This window comes from Melospiza georgiana, chromosome W (genome assembly GCF_028018845.1).
Source record: "Melospiza georgiana isolate bMelGeo1 chromosome W, bMelGeo1.pri, whole genome shotgun sequence".
Classification (NCBI taxonomy): Eukaryota; Metazoa; Chordata; class Aves; order Passeriformes; family Passerellidae; genus Melospiza; species Melospiza georgiana.
In genome coordinates, this window is record NC_080464.1 from 11,254,824 (window position 1) to 11,277,596 (window position 22,773).

Consider the following 22,773-nt stretch of genomic DNA (forward strand, 5'->3'; position numbering starts at 1 on the left):
TTTCTAACTTACAGGGTCTTCTAACATATCTCTTCTTGGACTATGTGTGGAGATTTCCCCCCTTGAGGGGGACATCCCTCAAGTTTACTCCTTGAAGCTGAGTGAAAGAGATTTGCCCACACTCCCTAGGTATGGGTGAGCAACATCAATCTCAATTTAATAAATATTTTTGCTATCTTTAATATAATAATTTGCTATCTTTAATATAATTGCTTTAATATTGCTTTAAAAATAGTGCACTATACTGTACTAATAGTTATAGCTATTTTACTAGTAGCTATAGTTACTATACTATGTAGTAAATAATTCTGATTAAGATATTTTGTTTAAACATTATAATAATAAGCAAATTATTTTTATATAAATATATCTGGGTTGGCATCCTCAATCCTGTGGGACAAAGTTGTATAAAGGTTCAATTACACCTATACAATCTTTTAGACATAAACAATGGTTTATGTCTAAAAGATTGTATAGGTGTAATTGACCAAGTCTGTGACTAGGATTGGATCCAGCCACACCCAGACTCCTCTCTGAGAAGGAGTTTAGAAAGCAAAGGGGTCTTTTCTGCACCTTGTGACTCTAATAAAGGTTTCTCTAATAAACTTTGTCTGAAGCTCCCACTCTGCTCACAGAAATGCCCCATCCCTGGAGGTGTTCAAGGCCAGGCTGGATGGGGCTTTGAGCAACCTGGTCTAGTGGAAGGTGTCCCTGCCCATGGCTGGGAGGGTGGAACTTGATGATCTTTAAGGTCCCTTCCAACCATTCTATGATTCCACTATTCTATAGTTTCAATTGACTAAAGGTTTCTTTCATCCTTCCCCCTGCCCAACAGTCAATTTTATATAAAATGGTTTCACTGAAGTGATTTAATGCCTTAAAATTACAGTGTTTAAGTAAGTTGAAAAAAGTTTTTCTTACTGGAACTCTGCAACCTCAGTTTTAACAAGTTACCTGTTTGAAAAAAGGTAACTATAATTTTCCCTATATATTTCCTATTAATGTAAAGTATTCCATTTCTACACAAAAGTTGTGAAACTGTGTACAGACTCCAGAATCCACCTAAGTACAAGTGGTTCAGATCCCAGTTACAGACTCCATGTAATATATTAAAATTCCTTTTGACGCTAAACAAGTTTTAGTTAGATACATACATTACCTTTCTAATGCTGCTCTTCTTTTTTCTACAAATTCAGCAGATGAAGAATCTTCCTTGCCTATTTTCACCTTGGTCATGCCTTTGAAGAAGAGTGCATCATGCTAATGTTATGTTATCATAAAGAAATCATTAACTGATATGACTGAAAGATTAAGCTCAGATAATCTTAAGCCAAATTACAATGAAAACACCACATAGGAATGCAAAGAACACAAACACTGTATGCTGCACACTTTTGTGGGAACAGAACTATGAAATATGCAATTTCCTGTAATACATCTATTGTGATCAAAGGTTTTTAGTAACTAGTTGAATTTGCATTTATGAAGACAATCTAAATAAATGTGACAGTTTCACTGGCCACTTGTGCTCTGAAGAAAACAGTTACTACAATAAAGCAGAACAAGAAATTAAATCTTAGTTTATAAGTATATTGCTTGGTATGCTCATAATTAATATTTTGATTATATTATTTTTTATTTCTAAAAAGAAATGTGGAGGATTTTTTGGTTTGAGTTGTTTTTTAGGGTTCCTTTTAAATTAATGCATTGGGTATACATGGCAAAGCTATGCGTGTGGGGGGGGGGGAGAGGGTCAGGTCTTGCAGGGGTGATATTTATGGAAGATGGTCAAGTTCTATCCAATGTTGGTCACAGCTGGTTCCATTCAGCTTAACAATGGACCCACCACATGCCAAAGCTGACTCAGAGAAGTTTGTGATGCCTCTATAAAAACACAGAAACAAGGACAGAGCGGTAGGGGCAAGTCCATGCTGGAGCAGGTACATCCCTGAAGGGACTGCAGCCTGTGGAGGGACCCATGCCACAGCACAGGAAACAAGTAGAAGGGAAGTGGAAGATAAGGTTAAGGAACAAGGAGTGGCAGAACAAAGCCCCTATGTCTCAATCCCAACCTCCTGCACCATTTGTGGATTTGTGGCCTCACTGAAAAGGGACTGAGTGTAAGATGCACCAATAATAGGAGGAGTAAAGACTATGAAGGGGGGACAATAAGTGTCTGGCCTGAAGTTAAGCTGGAGAAAGACAGAGGGAAAGTGTTTTCTTTAAGTGTTTGTCTTCTTTTTTTTACCCCCCCATTTCCTGGTTCCAGCCCACATCAGTGGGAGGGGGCATGGCCAAGAAACTGTGTTATTCAATACTATCTTATGTTATTGCCAGGTGTGGGGGAAAGGTACTCCCTCTCACTTCCAAGAAGAAAGGACATTCCTTTCTGGTTGAAGGAAAGCATCGTGGGCAGAGGTTCTGTCCACCATTTTTTCCCTTATCTTGGGCTTGGTGAATCACTGGCATGGTTTAAGCCCAGATGGAGATTAAGCACCACACAGCCACTCACTCAACCACCCCTCTCTCTCCTCCAACCCTGGTGGAATGGGGAGGAGAATCAAAGTAAAACTTGTATGTTAAGAACAGTTTAATGATTGAAAAGAAAATCAAATACACTAATAATTAAAAATGATAACAATAAGGGAAAAATAAGTGATGCACAATGCAATTGCTCACTACCCACTGACTGATTGCCCGATCCCCCTTCCCAAACCCATATTGGCCACCCTTCCGGGTAACTTCCCCCAGTTCATATACTGGGCATGACGTTCTATGGTGTGGAATATCCCTTTGGTGAGTTTGGGTCACCTGTCCTGGCAATGCTTCCTCTCAGTTTGTGTTTTTTGTGTACCTCCTCACTGGCAGAGCATGAGACAAGAAAAAAAAAAAGTCCTTGACTCAGGATAAACATGGCTAAGCAAAAGCCAAAACATCAGTGGGTTATCAACACTATTCTCATTCTGAATCCAAAAGAGCACTGTACCAGCTACTGAAGCTGAAATCAGGACAATCAACTCTCTTTGTATACTTTTGTTATTAGTATTGTTTCTGTTACTGCTAATTTTCTTATCTCATTGCAATTTCCAGCAAATTGTTCTTATCTCAACCTGTGATCTTTGCCTTTTGTGCTTCAAATGTGAGGGGGAGGGGAAGCAAGTGTTGGTGCAGTTTCAGTGGGAACACTAAATTGGTGAATTCCATTCCTAAACCACTGACAGCCTTAATTGGTGCCTAACATGGTGCATAAAGGGTTGAGATAACAACAGATCTGCCCAGAGTGGGTTAGAAACAAATTTGATCTAAGCATTTGCCGTAATTAAATATGGAGTCATTGGTCGCAATGTTGTTTGGTCTGTTTGTGTGGGTATGGTACCTAATCCTGTATATATTCCCATATGTGCTCCTCACGGGGAGCTGTTCCAGAGTGGGAAAAGAATCAGCATTACTTTGTTGCTGTACTGTGGGATATCAGTTTATCACATGATAACTTCAAGAGAAATGAGGATATTTTGGGATATGTATTCAGTGTTGCTCTCCTGCTCTGGCCTGGAGTGCTATCTGGGAATCTATTAATAATCATACCCAGCCTGTGTGGGGAACAGGGAAGGATGATTTTCTCCAGTCTTTCACTCCCTTTTCTTCCTTGAGGCATGTTACAACAGCTTTTGAGAATTTTGAAATCCCTTTGGATGTTAAGGAAAGTGTGTTCTTGTTGGAGGTAATCTATAGGGAAACAAATAATGAGCAGTCCTCTGTCAATCCAGATGAGATCCAGTGTACACAATCCATGTGGCAGAAGTTTGTGTGGAGCACACCATCATTGTATGCCAACTCACTGGAATTGATGTCAATGAAAGAAAGAAAACAAAGAGTGCATCAGGTGACTACCCAACTCTGTCAATATGAAGATCATCTTTTTCCTCCCTACCGAGCTGCCCCTTCACTGTGGAAAGAGTATCAAAGCCGGCAGACAGACTTGAAAGACTGGAGCAAACTAGAGAGGAAATGTCCCATACCCCTCCAGTATATACCAGTCTCTGCTATTGGGAGCAAGTGACCTCCTGATCAAGAGAGAGGGTACACACCATGAAGTAACCTGTGGTTTTACCTGCATGACCATGGAGAGGACATAAGGAAATGTGATGGAAAACCCACCTCTGCCCTAGCAGCATGGGTACATGAGTTGAGAGGAAGAATAGCCACTGCAGGAAACTCTTCAAGGATTAATCTCGGGATCTCTAGCTAGTCAGAGTGACCCTGAGATACGTTAGAAAGTCTCTTTTCCCAGTCTGGTGCTCAAAGAAGGAGTCAGAGCTCTTCAGTTCTTGGTCTCAAGATTGTTTATTGTATCTTATCTATAAAATTTTTTCTCCTGTCCAGCCGAGGTCCTCTCAGCAAGACAGTCAGAGGCACCCTGCCTGCCTCAGAGGCGGTGTTATCTTTTTATACTAAAAACTATGTAAACAATATTTACAATTCCTTTCCAATACCTATCACCTATGTTAGACAGTGAGCTTCTACTCTAAACCAATCTAAAAGTACCAACATCACACCAGAAGATGGAGGCCAAGAAGAAGGAGAAAGGCTGGACACGCCCAGATCCGTCCATCTTGCCCCTTGAACCCCCATTCTAAAAACCCTAAAAATATATTTTTCCACCCCATGATAAATTCACTATCATTCTACTTAAACTGTTGTGAGTTGCAGATCTTCATATAAGGTTGGTAATTTGCTCCATGGGTCATAATCAAAACCACAAGCATCTTGGGCTCTGTGCCAGGTTCTCTGAGCCCCCTGGCAGGGGTCTTGGCAGTCCAGGACAGCCAGAGGGATGTCCTGAATTCTGACAGATTAATGCCACTCCAGTTTCCCGTGGGCAAGTCCTCAGGCAGAATAGAAGGGATGATGTTATGTCCAATTCTTTTGAAGGGACCTCCAGTTCATATTTACAAGAAATGAGCAATGACTACTATGACCAGGACTAGAGAGGCTCTGCCTCCAGCCAGGTGGAAGAAAGAGACAATTAGACCTATTGGACTGTGGGGATCTGATGGCCTGACACATGAGACCCACAAGAGTATAAGGCTTTAGTTGACACTGCCTCACAATGTGCCACCATCAATACTGCTAAATGTATTTTTCTCCACTCCTTTAGCAACAGAGTGCAGGCCACAGGTTGCTTTCACATGGAGTGGCATCCAGTACACCTAGAACTGACTACCCCATGGGTGAAAACACAGCCCCACTATTTTCTATGGACTCATCCAGACTGCACCAGAAGAAAGGGTGAGGCTCCAGAACCCTTGCAGTATATTGATGACATCATTGCATGGGGCAACACAGCAGAGGAAGTTTTGAGAAAAGAGAGAAGATAATTCAAATCCTCCTGAAGGCCAATTTTGCAATAAAGCAAAGTAAGGTCAAGGTACCTGCCCAGGAAATTCAGGTTTTAGGAGTAAAATGGCAAGATGGACATCATCAGATTCCAATGGACATGGTCAACAAATTAGCAGCTATGTCCCACCAACCAGCAAGAGGGAAACACAGGCTTTCCTAAGCACTGAGGGTTTTTGGAGGATACCAATTCCAGATTACAAGCAGATTGTACACCCTTATCATCCGAGCAGGCGAAACTTTTACAGCATCTTCTTTGCTGGAATCAGATGGGGTACACCTCTCCGTTAAGGGCAAAAGGATTTTAGCTCATGAACTGGCAGACCTCATTGAGCGAGCTTTAAACTAAGCTTGAAGGGGGAATGGGAACCAGCTGAGCTAACTGGAAACAGGCCCAAGAATTGCAAACGTAAGATAGGGGTGAACTCAGTTGCCCAGATGAGGTGCATGTATACAAATGCACACAGTTTGGGCAATAAACAAGAAGAGCTGGAGGCCATGGTACAACTGCAAAGCTATGATGTAGTTGCCATCACGGAAACGTGGTGGGATGACTCATATAACTGGAGTACTACATTGGCTGGATACAGACTCTTCAGGAGAGATAGAAAAGGAAGAAGAGGAGGTGGCGTAGCTCTTTATGTTAAGCAAACCTTCAATGCCATTGAAATTGAAACAAAGGAAGAAGGTGTCGAATGTTTATGGATAAGAATCAAGGGGAAGACCAACAACGCCAACATCATATTGGGAGTCTGTTATCGTCGACCCGATCAAGAAGAAGAAGTAGACAATTTATTCTATAAGCAGTTGTGCAATGTTTCAAGATCATCAACCCTTGTTCTTGTTGGTGACTTTAATCTACCAGATATCTGCTGGGAACTTAATACAGGAGTAAAGAGGCAATCCAGAAAATTCTTAGAAACTATGGAGGATAACTTTTTGTTACAGCTGGTAGATGAACCCACCAGGGAAGGGACTACATTAGATTTGTTATTTACAAACAGGGATGGGCTGGTGGGGGATGTGATGGTTGGAGGTCGTTTGGGGCAGAGTGACCATGAAATAATAGAGTTTTCAATACTTGGCGATATTAGGAAGAGCACCAGTAAAACTCGTACACTGGACTTCAGGAGGGCGGACTTTGGCCTGTTTAAGAGATTAATTCAGAGTGTCCCTTGGGAAGCCGCCCTTAAAAATAAAGGAGTTCAGGAAGGGTGGGCTTACTTCAAGGCAGAGATCTTGAGGGCACAGGAACAAACCATTCCTGTATCCCGAAAGATCAGTCAACGGGGCAAACGTCCAGCCTGGCTGGGTAAGGAGATCTTGGAAGAACTTAGGAATAAAAAGAGGACGTATCAGAGTTGGAAAAAGGGTCAGGTCTCCAAGGATGTATTCAAGAGGGCTGCTAGAGTATGCAGGAAAAAAATTAGGGAGGCCAAAGCCCAGTTTGAACTCAGGATAGCGACCGCTGTTAAGGATAATAAAAAATGTTTTTATAAATATATTAATAGTAGGAAGAAAGGTAGGACCAGCCTTTGTTCCTTACTGGACAAAGGTGAGAATTTAGTATTTACAGACGAGGAGAAGGCAGAAGTGTTTAATGCCTATTTTGCCTCGGTTTTTAATGAGAAGATGACTTGCCCTCAAGACTCCTGTCCGTCTGGACTGGTTGATGGTTTTAGGGAACAGAATGGTCCCCACATTATCCAAGAAGAGGCAGTTATAGAACTATTGAAATGCTTGGACATTCACAAATCTATGGGACCAGATGGGATCCACCCCAGGGTAATGAGAGAGCTGGCAAATGAGATTGCAAAGCCACTCTCTATCATTTACCAACAGTCATGGATTACTGGTGAGGTTCCGGATGACTGGAAGCTGGCCAATGTGATACCTATTCACAAAAAGGGTGCAAAGGATGATCCTGGCAATTATAGACCAGTCAGTCTGACCTCTATACCTGGCAAAATAATGGAACAGTTTATATTACGCGCCATCATGCAAAATTTGCAGGATGGCCAGGGTATCAGACCCAGCCAGCACGGATTTAGGAGGGGTAGATCATGTCTAACTAACCTGATCACCTTTTATGACCAGGTAACCCGGCTAGTGGATGCAGGGAAGGCTGTAGATGTTGTTTTTCTGGATTTCAGCAAGGCCTTCGACACTGTTTCCCACAGCATACTCCTAGACAAGCTCGCTGGCCGTGGTCTGGATAGGAATACTCTTTGCTGGGTTCAGAACTGGCTGGATGGCCGGGCCCAGAGAGTGGTGGTGAATGGTGTCACATCCAGCTGGTGACCAGTCACCAGTGGTGTCCCTCAGGGGTCTGTGTTGGGACCAGCTTTGTTCAATATTTTTATTGACGATATGGATGAGGGCTTAGAGTCTTTTATTAGTAAATTCGCCGATGATACTAAATTGGGAATGAGTGTAGATCTACTGGAGGGGTGTAGGGCTCTCCAGAGAGACTTGGAACGGCTGGACGTATGGACAGAATCAAACGGGATGAAGTTCAATAAGTCCAAGTGCCGAGTATTGCACTTCGGCCACAATAACCCCCTATACCGATACAAGCTGGGGACGGAATGGCTGGATAGTGCCCAGGTGGAAAGGGACCTGGGGGTGCTGGTTGACAGTCGATTGAATATGAGCCAGCAGTGCGCCCAGGTAGCCAAGAGGGCCAATGCCATCCTGGCCAGTATCAGAAATGGAGTGGCCAGCAGGAACAGAGAGGTCATTCTTCCCCTGTACTCGACACTGGTGAGGCCTCACTTGGAGTATTGTATCCAGTTCTGGGCCTCTCACTTTAGGAGGGACATCGAGTTACTTGAGTGTGTCCAGAGGAGGGCAACGAGACTAGTAAGGGGCTTGGAGCACAAGCCATATGAAAAGTGAGTGAGGGAGCTGGGGTTGTTCAGCCTGGAGAAAAGGAGGCTAAGGGGTGACCTCATCACTCTCTACAACTTCCTAAAGGGTAGCTGTAGTGAGCTGGGGGTCGGCCTCTTTCTCCGGGCGACAACGGATAGAACAAGAGGACACAGTCTCAAGTTGCGTCAAGCTAGATGTAAGTTAGAAGTAAGAAGGAAATACTTCACAGAAAGAGTGGTCAGATACTGGAATCATTTACCCAGTGAGGTGGTAGAGGCATCATCCCTTGAAGAATTCAAAAAAAGACTGGATGTGGCACTTGCTGCCATGATCTAGTTGAACAGTTAGAACATCGGCTGGACTTGATGATCTTATAGGTCTCTTCCAGTCTTGAAATTCTGTGATTCTGTGATTCTGTGAATGGTTTTAAGTGGGGTCCTGAACAACAAGCTTTTGAACAAATTAAGCAGGAGATTGTTCATGCAGTAGCCCTTGGGCCAGTCAGGACAGGACAAGATGTGAAAATGTGCTCTACACTGCAAGCTGGGGAGAATGGTCCTTTCTGGAGCGTCTGGCTAAAAATACCTGGGGAGACTTGAGGATGACCCCTGGGGTTCTGGCGTTGGGAATAGAAAGGATTCAAGGCCTGTTACACCCTGTGGTGGTTTAACACCAGCAGGAAATTAAACTCCAAATAAGCCACTCCTCTTCCCCTGCCCCTTCTGGTAAGGGAGGGATAAAAGCAGAGATTATGGATTGAAATAACAATTTACTGAAAGCAAAAGGCAATGGAATAAGAAACTCACGGTAACAACAGCAATATTAATACCAAAAGTATACAAAAAGAGAAGATGTTTTACCCACAAAAAAGGTGTTTGCCATTGGGAACAGAAAAAGTTGGTGGATGCTTACTGTAGGTCATGTCTACATGGCTTCCCCAGGCAAAGATAAGATGGAGACTATTCCCACATGCCATGCCACTTGGCTGTCGGGAACAAAGGCAAGATAGTGACGGCAGTCCCATGGCTAATATTTTCCGCCCCCCCAGCCCGAAACAATGAGAAACAATAATGAACAAAACTCCCCCAATGGTAGGTGTGGGAACTCCGCACATCACTCCTGATGTCCAGAGTTGCCGAGACAACCCTTGGGGGGGCTTGGAAATCCTGTAACGTTGCCAGAAGTGCTTGGTGGCTAGACTTTGACCCTGCACGGGATGCGACACCTGTGTGAGGACGAGAGGATCACGTGGAGATAAATGGTGAAGGGATAGATTAATTATAGGGTGAAAACACAGGTTTTAGAATTTCGGTACAGGGGGGTTTTAGGAGACAAGATGGAGGAATTGGGGCATGTCCTGTCCTTCTTCTTCTTGTCATCCATCTTGATGGTGATGGTGGCACTTTGAGATTGGTTCTTACTGAATTTGCACTTGTCAATAAGAGTGAAAGGTATTGGGAGGAAAAGGTAAATATCCTACACGTAGTTTTTGGTATAAAAATAAGCGGCCGCCCCAAGGGAGGTCAGTGTGCCCATGGCTGACTTGCTGTGCGGATCTCTGTCGGGCCGGGAGACAACATTGTAGATAAGAATTAATAAACAACACTGAAGAACTGAAAAACCTGAAGACTCCTTTCATCCTTTGGAGCGCGGGCTGCCTCAAGGCCATCCTGAGCCTAACCAGGCCGGGACAACAGCTGAGAACGGAGAGGTAGGTCATCTGAGTCAGGTTGTGCTGCCATTTTGCTGGGCTCAGTTCCACACTGGTGCCTGTGCTGCTGCCTCCACCACTCCACTGTGTTTGATGTCAGCCCCGTGGGTCACTGTCACTTTCCCATTGCTCTGCCATTCTCCTTTTAGCTCAGCTCAGCTGGATGGGGCTCAACTCCATTCCTGTCATCTGGGCTCCCCTTGGCTGGACTAGGGGCCACACCCCTGGTCCGCTCCCTGCTGGCAGCCTCCCCACTTGAGCTGCTGTTCAACACGTCAATTTGTGTTTTGCTGTTTTCCCTTCAGCACCATGTCCTGTAGCCATGCTCTATAAAAAACTGGGAAGGGGACTGGTGGGGCAGGAGAAGGACCCAGGTCCACAGGGGCTGATCCTGACAGTCCCTCCACTGGAGAGAGAGAGCAAGACAAAAATGGCAGCCACTTCCTTGGGATGGGGTCATTTTCATCCCGAAACTATGCCCCCCAGCGATAATGTAAGTGGTATAGAATAGCAATTTAGATGCACCCACACTGCACTAAGCTCCCCCCCCCTCCCCCCCCCCCCAACCATGACACACCTCAATGGAAAAAGAAATATTGGCATCTTAGGAAAGGGGTTGGAGCTGCTTCAGAAGTAATTGGCACCAAAGCACAGCTCCTCCTTGTAGGAATGTGCCCCCTGTTGACAGAGTGACAAAACTATCCTTTGTCCCCTCAAAAAGGAAAGAAGCCCAGAAGTTTCTCTTCCTAATTAGGTGAAAAAGCCACCTCACAGGCCTAGGGGACTTCACCTCAAACTTAAGGATAGCCAATTGGACAGAAGCCAAAAAGTCCCGCCTGGGCAATTTACTAGAAAAAGAAGTGAACAAAGAAACTAATCACTTTTGTGAGGTGTTTTACCAGGAGCAAGAACCTCCTGCACCTTTCTCAGTTTTTCTCTGTTTATTTTGCCTTTTATTAAACCTTTTTGTTTCCAACACTGCAACAGAAGCCATCCTGCTGGTTTTTATGCCTCCAAGGGTAGCTGAGCTCTCTTGGGTGTGTTATAGACCTCCAAGAGCTTATGAGACCTGGCTCGAGGAGGCTACTATAACACCTCCTGGCACCCTGACTGTCAGCTGGATGTTCAAAGAGAAAGTTCCCTCCACATAAATGCCACTGATGCTACGCAGAGTAAGTGGGTCTTGCTGGTCACACAGTGAGCTCAAATAAGAAAGCCCACTAGCCCAGGGATCTTGAAAGTCATCATGAACTGGCCCAAAAGTGAAAGTTTCATGTTGCAGCTGGCCATTTGTCTCAGTGCAGGGAAGGCTCGAGACCCTCAATATGAGTGTTCAGCAAGCTCCGTTTATTGAAGAGAGCATCAGACACTTATACAGCAAGTAATAAGCTTATGAATATTCTGTAATTTACACTGTCTATTGGCCACACTACAGCATCAGCTCTTCTTCATTCCTTAGGGGTTACATCTCTCTTTTCTCATGTCTCTTTCACTATTTGTTATCATACTACAGCTAGGCTCAAGGACATGCTATCTTGCAGGTGCAAGACTTAGAATTAGCCACGGCCTTGTACTTTTCTAATTCTTAGTTACTCTCCTAACAGTTTCAGACTATCGTCATCATTAGAGGAGGAAAATGTGACTTGTGCTGAGGAAGCCCCACCATATAATGAGCTACTGGAGAGTGAAAGACCATATACTCTCTTCACTGATGGTTCCTGCCATATTGTAGGGATACATCGAAAATGGAAAGCTGCCATATGAAGTCCTACATGACGAGTTGCAGAAGCTTGAAGGACAAGGTGGATCAAGTAAGGTTGCAGAGCTGAAAGCCATCCAGTTGGCTTTAGATACGGCTGAAGGAGAGAAATGGGCCGTGCTCTACCTCTACACTGACTCATGGATGGTAACAAATGCTCTGGGGAGGGGGAGGTAAACTGATGGAAAAAGATCAATTGGAATTGTGGCAAGACACAGCTGCCTGGATAGAGAAGTTGTCTGTAAAAGTATGTTATGTAGACACGCACGGACCTGAAAGTCAGGCTACTGAAGAACATTGTAACAACAGACAGGTGGATCAAACTGCCAGGATTTGTGTCTCAGATGGATCTAGACTGGCAACATAAGGGTGATTTACGGCTCACTGGGCCCATGACGCCTCTGGTCATCAGGGAAGAGATGCAACATACAGATAGGCTTGTGATTGAGGGGGAGATTTAACCATGGACACCATCTCCCAGGTTATCCCTAACTGTGAAATGCGCTGCAATCAAGCAGGCCTAAGTGGGTAAGGCCCCTCTGGTATGGTGGACAATGATCAAACTATATATAAATATGGGGAGGCCTGGCAGATTGATTACATCACACTCACAGAAACCTACCAAGACAAGAGCTACATGCTTAGTGGTGGAAACAACCACTGGACGGCTGGACATGTACCTTGTGCCTCACACCACTGTCCAGAACACCATTCTGGGCCTTGAAAAGCAAGTCCTGTGGTGACATTGAACCTCGGAAAAAATAAACTTGGACAATAGGACTCATTTGAAAAATAGCCTCATAGACACCTGGGCCAGAGAGCACAATATTGAGTGGGTATATCATATTCCCTATCATGCACCAGCCTCGGGGAAAATTTAATGGTACAATGGACTGTTAAAAACCAAATTGAAAACAATGAGTGGTGTGACCTTCAAACATTGGAATCTACCTTTAGCAAAGTCCACCTGGTTAGTTAACATTAGAGGCCCTACCAATTGAGCTGGCCCTGCCCAATCAAAACTACCATGTATGGTAGAGGGGATAAAGTCCCCTTGGTGCATATGAGAAATGAGTTAGGGAAGACAGTTTGGATTAGTGCCACCTCAAGCAAAGACAAACCCATCCATGGGATTGTTTTTCTCAAGGACCTGGGTGCACTTGCCACCTCAAGCAAAGACAAACCCATCCATGGGATTGTTTTTCTCAAGGACCTGGGTGCACTTGGTGGGTAATGCAGTGGGATGGGGAAACATGATGTGTAACACAAGGGGATTTGATTTTTGCTTGAGAACAGTCTGTAATGTTGAATTGCATAATATTGGTTGCTGAATGACACTGCCACTGTTTGTCATAACTACCATGGACAATGAATATAGACTGCTCCAGATACATCATCATGAGCTCCTGATGCAGCTTGCAACCAGCTGACAGTACACCAGCCCTCCTGCCCTGAAAGACATTAAGGACATATAGAAGCCACAGTCATGGCCTAAATGAACTCATCAGACATCTTGGAAGGATGGCCATTGACTATGGAAATAATACTTGTGTGTGTGTGTGTGTATAGTGGGGAAAAGGGACTCTCTCTTGCCTCTGAGAATAAAGGGTGTTCCTTTCCAGTCAAGGGAAAGCAGTGGGCAGAGAGTTTGTTTGCCATTATTTTTCATTGTCCCGGACTTGGTGAGTATATTGCATGTAAATCACCCTCTCTTTGTACACTTTTGTTATTAGTATTGTTGCTGTTACTCTTAATTTTCTTATCTCATTGCTATTTCCAGTAGATTGCTCTTATCTCAACCCATGATCTTTGCCTTTTTTGCTTCTAACTGGAGGGAGAGGGGAAGCAAGTGCTGGTGTGGTTTAGGTGGCAGCACTAAATTGTGGAATACCATTCCTAAACCATGACACCCCAATACTTAAATTAGTAATTAATTCTTAAAATTTGAGTCAAATACTTCAAGTCAAGTCTGTTTTTCTCACAACAGCCAACAGATGCCCTGTTGTGTTGTGATTTCAGGGTTTACCCCAGAACCTCGGGTCCCTCCCCTGATAATTCCCTCCCAGATGTGTGTCACCTCTCCTTTCCCCTGCCGAGTACTGTCTGTCAATCCTGGAATTCCAGAAGGGCGTTGAGTGATTGGCAGATTCAAAGGATGCCCTCTACCCCTGGAGGGGCATTGGACCATCCAGGTGTCCTTTGTACCTTAAGACCTCCTTCTATGTACCTGGTTGGTGGGATTCCTACCCCTTTTCTCCCCCTCTCCCCGGGGTTAAAAGACCCAGCAACCATGCGGTTTGAGAGTTCTGTTGGAGCTGTTGCTGGATTCAGAGGCCTGTGGGCCAGAATAAAGCTTTGGATCAAAACCCTCCATCAGAACCGACTCCTTTCCTTCACCATCGCCTTAAAGCTTCTCTGCCAAAGGTAAACCCGAGGAGCAGACACTGTTACAGGGAAGCTCCATCCCACAGCCACCGGAGCTCCTGCATGCCTGGACTTGCCTCCAATTGCCCAGCTGCAGCATCCAGCTAGCCAAAAGTGTCTCTGGGGTGAAACCACCACAGTAGCTGCTATTTGGTTCAGCACCAAGGGCCAGACAAGCTCAGGCATGTCCCATCCGGCTATATTGGTATTATTCCAATAATGTCCATAGAGGAAAATCACTGCTTCAGTTTCTATTTGGCAGAGTAGAAGGGCTGATCTTACTTCTAACCCTAAAGAAGGGACTTCTGGTATGCAGTTACAAAAAATAAGTAATAAATACTCCAACCAGAAATAAATGGGCCCTGCCTCCAGCCAGTTGAAGGAAAGCAACAACTGGGTTTACTGGACTGTGTGGGTTCAGTGGCCTTGCACACTGGACTCAAAGCAGTATAAGGCTGTGGTTGACACCAGTGTATAGTGTACCCTAATGCCATCAGGTTACAAAGGAGCACAACCCATCTGTATTTCTGGAGTGATAGGGGAATCCGAACAACTGTCTGTGTTGTAGGTTAAGGTAAGCCTAACTGGGAGTGAGTGGCAAAAGCATCCTATTGTGACTGGCCAGGAAGGTACATGCATCCTTGGCATAGACTATCTTGGGAGAGGGTACTTCAAGGTGGGCTTTTGGTATAACTGCCTTGAGTATGAAGAAAATTAAACAACTATCTACCCTGCCTGGCCTCTTGGAAGAGCCTTCTGTTGTGGACTTGCTGTATGATGCCAGTGTTTTATGGTGCTGTATGTCACCACTTCTGGGGCTGCCATATGTAGAAGATATTACAGCAAGAATCACACAAACCAATGAAGCATGAATCTCATGAGAAAGCAGGCAAGTACAGCAGTGATGCAACCAGAGCTGGTTTTGTTACACAACATTCCAACACAACGCACAATTCTGCCTGTTTTTGAGTGACCACCATAACAGCCAGACCCCAAAGTCATAGAGTAAATAGACTCAACAGACATTTTTATTGCCATTTTATGGACATTTTACAGGGATGGCCCATAAGACTAAAGGAATTATGTCTGTGTGTATATCAAAGGGTGGGAAGAGTGGTGGTAGTTAATAATGAATGGGATAATGTGGGACCTGAGCATGATGTAAACAGTACGAAATAAGGGGTGGAGATGGTACTGGATCTGGCTAGGATGGAGTCAATTTTCTTCATAGCAGTTCATATAGTGCTATGTTTTGAATTTGTGATGAAAACAGTGTTGATAACACTGGGATGTTTTAGTTCTTGCGGAGCAAGGCTTTGTCCTAGATTGCAAGGCAATGTGTATTCTATTTGCCATCTGCTAGAGGTGTGGCATTTGTCTTCTGTTAATTGGGCAGTTTTCTTTATCTCTTCCACAAACCAATCCTCCCTCTGGGGAAACATTTGCTGTTAATGGGCCATCAAATGTCACTGCATGACCAATAAAAATTACAGCATCCCATTGTGAGATGCTCCGCCCAGAGGGAGGAGCCAAGCATTTCTAACTGGACATAATCAGAGATTTTTGGGACACTAGCACAGCCTTTCCACTGGATTCCCAGAGGAGCAGCTGCCTCTTCCATTGGATCTTCAGAGGAAGACTACACCCTTCTACAAGATCACTGCTTCAACAGAACCACATCTGCCACTTCAGGAGGACTGCAGTCACCATTTCAATTGGACTGCTACCAACACCCTGACCCACAGGGTGTCAGGTCCTATTCTGACTCTGTCAGTGTTGTTTTCTTTTACTGCATTGTTTATTTTTTTAAATTTATTTTTTCTTCCCTAATAAAGAGCTGTTATTCCTGATCCCATATCTTTGCCTGAGAGCCCGCCTTATTTTCAAATTTATAAAAATTTGGAGGGAGGGGGTTTACATTTTCCAATTTAGGGAAGGGTCCTGCCTTCCTTAGCACACACCTGTCTTTTCAAACCAAGACAGATTTACAGTGTCAAGGCCTACTCTTACACACTGTCCTGCCAGTGAATAGGCTGGGGGTGCACAAGAAGTTGAGAGGGGACACAGCTAGGACAGCTGACCCCAACTGACCAAAGGGATATTCTCTACCATATGACATCACTTAGCAAAAAAACCAGGTGAGAGGGTGGGGTGTGTGTTTCTAGTGCTGCTGTTACTCAGGGACTGGCTGTGCGTTGGTCAGATGGTAGCGAGCAATTTGGTTTTTTTGCATCACTTGTTTATCTAGGTTTTGATTTTATTTATGCGTTAGGTTTTTTTTTCTCTTCCTTTTTGTATTGTCTTTATCATCTCAACCCATGAGTTTTTTCACTCTTACCCTTCTGATTCTCTTGTCAGAGGGAGCGATTGGGCAGCTGTGTGGTGCTTATCTGCCTACCAGTGTTAAATCCTGAAAGCGGGACATTTCACAGAATCACAGAATCACAGAAGTTCAAGACTGGAAGAGACCTATAAGATCATCAAGTCCAGCCGATGTTCTAACTGTTCAACTAGATCATGGCAGCAAGTGCCACATCCAGTCTTGTTTTGAATTCTTCAAGGGATGATGACTCCACCACCTCACTGGGTAAATGATTCCAGTATCTGACCACTCTTTCTGTGAAATATTTCCTTCTTAATTCTAACTTACATCTCGCTTGACGCAGCTTGAGACTGTGTCTTCTTGTTCTATCTGTTGTCGCCTGGAGAAAGAGGCCGACCCCCAGCTCACTACAGCTACCCTTCAGGAAGTTGTAGAGAGTGATGAGGTCACCCCTTAGTCTCCTTTTCTCTAGACTAAACAACCCCAGCTTCCTCAGTCGCTCTTCGTATGGCTTGTGCTCCAAGCCCCTTACTAGTCTCGTTGCCCTCCTCTGGACACGCTCAAGTAACTCGATGTCCCTCCTAAAGTGAGGGGCCCAGAACTGGATACAATACTCTAAGTGAGGCCTCACCAGTGCCGAGTACAGGGGAAGAATGACCTCTCTGTTCCTGCTGGCCACTCCATTTCTGATACTGGCCAGGATGGCATTGGCCCTCTTGGCTACCTGGGCAAACTGCTGGCTCATATTCAATCGACTGTCAACCAGCACCCCCAGGTCCCTTTCCACCTGAGCACTATCCAGCCATTCCGTCCCCAGCTTGTATCGGTATAGGGGGTTATTGTGGCCGAAGTGCAATACTCGGCACTTGGACTTATTGAACTTCATCCCGTTTGATTATGCCCATGCGTCTAACCGTTCCAAATCTCTCTGGAGAGCCCTACACCCCTCTAGCAGATCTACACTCTTTCCCAATTTAGTGTCATCAGCAAATTTCTAATAAAAGACTCTAAGCCCTCATCCATGTCGTCAATAAAAATATTGAACAGAACTGGCCCCAACACAGGCCCCTGAGGGACACCACTGGTGACTGGTCGCCAGCTGGATGCAACATCATTCACTACCACTCTCTGGGCCTGGCCATCCAGCCAGTTCTGAACCCAGCAAAGAGTATTCCTGTCCAGACCACAGCCTGCGAGTTTGTCTAGGAGTAAGCTATGGGAGACAGTGTCAAAGGCCTTGCTGAAATCCAAGTAAACAACATCTACAGCCTTCCCTGCATCCACTAGCCGGGTTACCTGGTCATAAAAGGTGACCAGGTTAGTCAGACATGATCTACCCCTCCTAAATCCATGCTGGCTGGGTCTGATACCCTGGCCGTCCTGCAAATTTTGCATGATGGCGCGTAATATAAACTGTTCCATTATTTTGCCAGGTATAGAGGTCAGGCTGACTGGTCTATAATTGCCAGGATCTTCCTTTGCACCCTTTTTGTGAATGGGTATCACATTGGCCAGCTTCCAGTCATCCGGAACCTCACCAGTAAGCCATGACTGTTGGTAAATTTCATATTAAGACATCAGTCCTAAAAAGTAAAATACAATAAACATGTGAGTGGTGTAAATGCATGTCATCTACTTCAAACTGTTTTGTCAGCTCTCTGCTTCAAGATGCCTCATTTTAAATCAGCCTAGACAACTATATTTTTCCTTCTTCTCTCCAAGATTATAAACATGTGGACTGTACACTTTTAGATGGGACTAAATACTGCCCAAGAAGTGAAAGGTTGGCAGTTTAAGTTTCAAGTAGGAGCTTCGTGGTCTTTAGAGAAAGGTCCAACAGTCTGTGAGTATTCCCAACTTATCCATAGCCAAAGAAAGTCTCTTCATGAGGACCTTAAGTTACACCCAGAGCTTGCTTACATAACAGTAAGTCCCGCCATTTTACCACGTTCCATGTATATTTATTGTACAAGCACAATTGGTATTAAAATATTTCATTTATGTTTTAGTACTGAAATTACAGGCATACATTCAACCTTGCAGAAAGTAGACTTAGCTCCAATACTTTTTTCTGGAGCGGGAGGCACAATGTAACCAATATGCATGTACTTCATTGCTAATTTGCTGTGCAAGCCAAGGAAATCACTGAATCATCTTTTAACAGAGAATTCATTTTTGTGAAACACAGAAAGAGATGTCTAAAAAAAGATTCATTTTAGTTATGACTTACTGATACTTTTACTCAGCTGTGATATAAAGTTATTTGCAAATATATTTGTTGCACTAGTTACCTTTGTTGTTACTCTGTAAGCCATATAAGCATTCATGCCATCCCCTGTAATAAAATTAAAATACTTGTACGTTATTTTAATCCCTCCACACACTTTATTTTTCCAAAATACACATTAAATAGCTTTTTATTCACATGCTAAAACCATCAAAAGATAACTGAATAAGGAATTGTACTAACATTTCAGAAGTCTCTAAGAGATATGACAGACTAACATAATAGGTTCAAGTAACTTACCAATTTTCTCTAGGACTTATACATTGATTTCTATTTCAAACAAATCTCCATTTGCTTCCTCTTCAATCTAGAAAAATGTATGTCATTTTTTATAAGTTAATGTGCATTAAAGCAACATATTGGTACAAAGATAAGGATATATGTGAAGGAAGAGTCAGTGTGTCTCAATGACTAAAAAGCTCTTCTAGATCTACCATCCAATTTAAAGTGAACATAATTTCACATCTTGGTTTCTCATTTTGAGTCTTCCTGAAAATATTTTAGTGTGGCAACTTCTTCAGACTTGTTGGCCTCAGAGCTTTAGTAAACATTTATCTCAGGGCAATGCTCATTTTATCTCCTCCAATCCTAGCAGGCACGGAGGTTCTAAAATGCTCTCACTTGCAATGTTTCTATAAGTTTCTAATCAAAAGACAGCTATATTCCTCATTATTAATGGTATCTGAGGTTGAAGAGTTGGGGATGAGGAAAGGAACATCTATGGAATTTTCAGATACTTCCCTGAGCTGTGTAATAACAGAATTTCCTAATCTTTTGTGCAATATACATAAGTTTATTAGAACAGAAGTAAAGAAAGACCATGACAGAACAATGTGTCAAGGCTGAGAAGGAAAAAAATTCTGAATGAAATGTCAACTTAGGGAATCTGGGAAAGCAGCCATCAAGTCCCAAGCCAGTCTTATTTGCCAAACCTCACTCATCGGTGACATTTTCTAGGAGCATATTGTAGAATAAATGGTATTTGCCAATGCACAGACTTTGAATGGAATGACAAATGTAAATAGTAAATTAAGTGGTAAAACTATGAACAGCCTTATCTGTTTGTTAGTATGCAGAATAATGCTAACAACAGTTTCCTCAATTTCCTTATTAACAGCAGCTTCAGAAATCTGAGTTAAAACCTGTAACATGCTAGCATGAATTAATACATATCTTTAACACATAGCTCAACACCTGTTCCCTTCACACACTTTTGCAATGCCTATCCTGTAGAAATGGAGCATGTTACTCCTCATACTACAGATCTCTCATCACCTAAGCAATGCACACATATGATTTCATGAGTCAAATACATATTAAACACAAAATAAACAGAATAGTTGTTCTCTTGCATACTTCCCTTTAACAAGGAGTGTTCCAGTAGTTAGGAACTGCATTAAAAAACCAAAACCTGCAAATAGTAAACACATGCCACACACACACAAAGACATTTCCATAGTCATCAAAATATAACTTAAAAATTTTCTCAGTACCTCTTCTCTGTACCTATCAAAAATCACAGGGGCTGTTATACTTTTCTAATTCATTCTGGCAGCTACTAATGTAGTAGGTGTTACAGGAGCGATTCCAAGAGTAGATTCTGGTGAAAGTACTGGATCCCTCACTGGACTGTCCAATGAAACTTCTTCTGTGGCTTCTAGATAAAGATTTTGAGTTCACAAAAAAGATATTTTTCATAGAGATATATGTACACCACAAAAGATACCAAGCATGAACATTAAAAAGTGATAATACATAAGTTTAATAAAATAATTTATAAACAACATCCATTTCTCGGTCAGATAATTTAAATACGTCAGTAAAACTAGAGGTGACATCCGAGCTTCTAGTGAACAATAGGTTTAAGTAAAATTAAGTAGACAATTTTCTCTGCTGCTGCATAAAGTCTTTTGCAGTAGTCACAAACTGCTAAATCATTCATTTCTATACATGATGAATATAAATGACATTTTTTCCACCACAGACTGCTTTTTTTAGCACCTATGTCAAATGTAGTTTTTGCACTCTGAACAACTGCTGATTGTCATATAGGCATATTGAGCATAAAAGTTATACATATACACCCCCTACCAAAAGCCCACAACTCATAAAATAGAAATATTAGTAGATGAGGAATTCTGACCAGTAAAACAAACTACCTATTTTTACTTTCTTCAGATTGTAGATAGTTCATCTATATTTAAAGAGTATGTATATCTCTGCTCTGCAAACCCTTTACGCTTTCTTTCCTCCACTACTTGATTTTGACCACCAGCAAACCATACATTTCAAATTGAATATTTTAGTCGGAAGTGACCTATAATGATGTGTTGGTTTTGCACAGCCTGGTTTTTAGTAGCAGGAGGGCACAGAGATGGCTTCTCTGAGAAGCTGCTAGAAGCTTCCACCATGTAAGGCAGAGCCAATCCCTGATGGCTCTGAAGATGGAAATGCTGCTGGCAAAGCCTGGGCCAATGAGAGATGATGGTAACGCCTGTGATAACATATTTAAGAAGAAAATCAAAACAAAGGGGGACACAGTGTTTTTTTCTAGGCAGAAAAGAGGAGGAGGTGAGAACATGTGAGAGAACATGAAGACACCAAGGTCAGTGAAGAAGGAGAGGGAGGAGGTGCTCCAGGCACTGGAGCTGAGATTCCTCTGCAGGCTGTGGCAATGACCATGTGTCATGCTTTGAAAGACAGGTGTCTGCCAAGGGAAGTGGGAATCTCCCTTGAAATGGAGAATATGACCCCCTTCCCCCCAAATTGTTATACTTTTGAAATTATGGGGCTTTCAGGCAAAGATATAGGAAAAGGAAAACCAATTCTTTATTACTATACATATGGATAACAAGGCAAACAAACATCAACAGCAGCAGCAGCAACAAACAAAACCAGAAATCCAGTAACAGCCTTCACTTAGCTGTCAGGCACTTTCCCCTTTGGTGTAGCTACGATCACAGCTGGCAGGGGTGCTGGTGGCTCCCCGGCCAGGCAGGCCAGTTGTGATGATTCTCCCGTGGCTGCACGGGGCGCTGTGGTGCAAGTTCAGTGGTGTCTATGCACGTGGTAATGGCGGGCGCAGCTGGCAGAAAGGATGGAAAAGGGGCTTCTCTTAGAAACCCTCAAAGGCAGCCGATCCTGGTGCCCCTCTGGATAGTAAAAGTAGCTGTAGCAGGGACTTCAGAAGCAGCAAGCTGGAATGGCAGGGATGAGCAAAACCACAGAGTGGTAGATGAGATGTATTCAGTGAAATAAACAAAAAGGGCCAGGAGACTTCTTCTCCTGTGTAATGCCTTTATTAAAAAGTGATCAGCTCAGGATTGGGCGGCTCGACGGTCTGCAGCGTCCGTCGTCTCTCCCAATGCGACTCAGAGGAGGAGGATATGCGCAGCTCTGTCCACTAGGGGCAGAGCTGGGGGAAATCCAGTCCTCGTGGGAGCCTTTACGGCGTGACGTCCCCGTCAGATGTTACCCCTCCCACTCTGTCAGCTTGCTCTCACCGCCGGGGTCACCTCCCATGGTCAGGGCGAGAGGGTCCGAAGGTGTTCCGCGTCTCTGCAGGCTCAGCACTTGGTTCCTCACGTCCAGACATCACTCCAGTCTCTCAACTCTTAGGTGGCTCGTTGTTTTTGGGGTTTCTCCATGAGTTTGAGATGGGGGTCCCACAAAGCATTCTGGTCTTGCGAGTCACTTTGCATAACCCCCCCCACCTTCTCAGGTGTCTTCCCTATTCTGAGAAAGGTAAAACTTAGCTTAGGGCAAGGTCCCCACCCAGGAGAAGGGCTATTACCTCGCCCCAGCCAGGGCCTTTACTAATACAAAAACAACCATTAACGACAACGACCCGTGATTACAATAACAAAGGCAGCAGCCCAGCAGTAGTGGTAACTTTTTAAAACAAAAAAAATATTAACCAAATTTTTGTTCATAACAGTCCCCCCTCTTTTTCTTTGATCGAGCTTAAATTCTAAGCTCGCATCAACTCCCAATTTTTGTTT

At 43.6% G+C, this 22,773-nt stretch overlaps 1 pseudogene; it reads right to left on the reverse strand.

Annotated features, from left to right (window-relative positions):
- The window catches only part of LOC131095419 (sorting nexin-2-like), a 201,180-nt pseudogene that overhangs the window by 118,831 nt on the left and 59,576 nt on the right, over window positions 1-22,773 (reverse strand).